The 2,744-nt window shown below is 62.8% G+C and overlaps 1 long non-coding RNA gene across 1 annotated transcript; it reads left to right on the top strand.

Moving 5' to 3' along the window:
- LOC132323017 (uncharacterized) lies at positions 1 to 2,694 on the top strand. Its single transcript, XR_009485216.1, has 3 exons — positions 1 to 57; positions 1,028 to 1,097; positions 2,627 to 2,694. It is a non-coding gene; the product is annotated as an uncharacterized LOC132323017 (long non-coding RNA).
- The last annotated feature ends 50 nt before the right edge of the window (positions 2,695 to 2,744 follow it).

A 2,744-nucleotide genomic window follows, 5' to 3' on the forward strand; every position in this document is an offset into this window, starting at 1 on the left:
TGGGGTGGGCGTGGGGGGCTCAGTGCCCCGGGCAGCCCTGCCCCGCACCTGGCACAGGTGAGGGACACCCCAAAAACCTCGGGGGGTTTGGGGGGGGGGGGGGATTTGGGGTGGATTTGGGGGGGATTTAGGATGGATTTGGGGGGATTTGGGATGGATTTGGGGTGGGATTTGGGGGGGGATTTGGGGTGGGATTCGGGGTGGATTTGGGGTGGGATTTGGGGGGGATTTGGGATGGATTTGGGATGGATTTGGGTGGGATTTGGGGTGGATTTGGGATGGATTTGGGGTGGATTTGGGATGGATTTCGGGGGGGATTTGGGGGGGGATTTGGGATGGATTTGGGGGGGATTTGGGATGGATTTGGGATGGATTTGGGGGGATTTGGGGTGGATTTGGGTGGGATTTGGGGTGGATTTGGGTGAGATTTGGGGGGGATTTGGGGTGGATTTGGGATGGATTTGGGTGGGATTTGGAGGGGATTTGGGGGGGATTTGGGGTGGGATTTGGGGGGATTTGGGGTGGGATTTGGGAGGGATTTGGGGATGGATTTGGGGTGGATTTGGGATGGATTTGGGATGGATTTGGGGGGGGATTTGGGGTGGGATTTGGGTGGGATTTGGGGTGGATTTGGGTGGATTTGGGGTGGGATTTGGGGTGGGATTTGGGGGGGATTTGGGGTGGGATTTGGGGTGGGATTTGGGATGGATTTGGGTGGATTTGGGGGGGATTTGGGGGGGATTTGGGATGGATTTGGGATGGATTTGGGGGGGATTTGGGATGGATTTGGGATGGATTTGGGGTGGGATTTGGGGGGGATTTGGGATGGATTTGGGATGGATTTGGGGGGGATTTGGGGGGATTTGGGGGGGATTTGGGACCCCTGGCACTCCCCCAAATTGATTGGGACAGATTTGAGGTGTGGGAAAGAGAATGAGGGGGGGAGGGGGCACAAACAGAATTTGGGGGGGGGGTCCTGGGCAGAATTTTGGGGTCCCTGACCCCCCCCGTGCCCCTCACCCCCCAGATGCTCACCTGTCCCTGTGTCCCCACGGGCCCGGGCGCCTCCCCGAGACCCCCCCAGGGCCCCCCCACAGGTGAGACCCCCGCCCCTGTCCCCCCTTTGTCCCTGGGGGGTCTCTGTCACTTTGGGGGGGGTCCCTGTCACTTTGGGGGTCTCTGTCACTTTGGGGTGTCCCTGTCACTTTGGGGGGGGGGTCTCTGTCACTTTGGAGGGGGTCTCTGTCACTTTGGGGGGTCTCTGTCACTTTGGGGGGGGGGGTCTCTGTCACTTTGGGGGGTCTCTGTCACTTTGGGGTGTGTCCCTGTCACTTTGGGGGGTCTCTGTCACTTTGGGGGTCTCTGTCACTTTGGGGGGTGTCCGTGACTTTGGGGTGTCCCTGTCACTGTGGGGTGTCCCCTTTGATCTGGGGGTGTCCCCATGATCTGGGGGTGTCCCTGTCACTGTGGGGTGTCCCTGTCACTGTGGGGGTGTCCCCATGACCTGGGGGTGTCCCCATGATGTCGGGGTGTCCCTGTCACTGTGGGGGTGTCCCCATGACCTGGGGGTGTCCCTGTGATGTGGGGGTGTCCCCGTGATCTGGGGGTGTCCCCATGACCTGGGGGTGTCCCTGTGGGGGTGTCCCCGTGATCTGGGGGTGTCCCCATGATGTCGGGGTGTCCCTGTCACTGTGGGGGTGTCCCTGTGATGTCGGGGTGTCCCCATGATCTGGGGGTGTCCCTGTCACTGTGGGGGTGTCCCTGTCACTGTGGGGGTGTCCCCATGATGTCGGGGTGTCCCTGTCACTGTGGGGGTGTCCCCGTGATCTGGGGGTGTCCCTTTGATCTGGGGGTGTCCCCATGATCTGGGGGTGTCCCCATGATGTCGGGGTGTCCCCGTGACCTGGGGGTGTCCCTGTCACTGTGGGGTGTCCCTGTCACTGTGGGGGTGTCCCCGTGACCTGGGGGTGTCCCTGTCACTGTGGGGGTGTCCCCGTGATCTGGGGGTGTCCCCATGATCTGGGGGTGTCCCCGTGGTCTGGGGGTGTCCCTGTCACTGTGGGGGTGTCCCTGTCACTGTGGGGGTGTCCCTGTCACTGTGGGGGTGTCCCCATGATGTCGGGGTGTCCCTGTCACTGTTGGGGTGTCCCTGTCACTGTGGGGGTGTCCCCGTGGTCTGGGGGTGTCCCCGTGGTCTGGGGGTGTCCCTGTCACTGTGGGGGTGTCCCTGTCACTGTGGGGTGTCCCTGTCACTGTCGGGGTGTCCCTGTCACTGTGGGGTGTCCCTGTCACTGTGGGGGTGTCCCCATGATCTGGGGGTGTCCCCGTGATCTGGGGGTGTCCCCATGATGTCGGGGTGTCCCCGTGATGTCGGGGTGTCCCCATGATCTGGGGGTGTCCCTGTCACTGTGGGGGTGTCCCTGTCACTGTGGGGGTGTCCCTGTGATCTGGGGGTGTCCCCATGACCTGGGGGTGTCCCCGTGATCTGGGGGTGTCCCCATGATGTCGGGGTGTCCCTGTCACTGTGGGGGTGTCCCTGTCACTGTGGGGTGTCCCTGTCACTGTCGGGGTGTCCCTGTCACTGTGGGGGTGTCCCCATGATGTCGGGGTGTCCCTGCCCCCCCAGACGTGGACGAGTGCTCTCTGTTCGGGCCCGCGCTCTGCCGGGGGGGGCTCTGCGTCAACGCCGCCCCCGCCTTCAGCTGCTTCTGCCCCAGCGGCTTCTACTTCGAGCAGGAGCACCT

Source organism: Haemorhous mexicanus, unplaced genomic scaffold, assembly GCF_027477595.1.
Source record: "Haemorhous mexicanus isolate bHaeMex1 unplaced genomic scaffold, bHaeMex1.pri scaffold_250_ctg1, whole genome shotgun sequence".
Taxonomy (NCBI): domain Eukaryota; kingdom Metazoa; phylum Chordata; class Aves; order Passeriformes; family Fringillidae; genus Haemorhous; species Haemorhous mexicanus.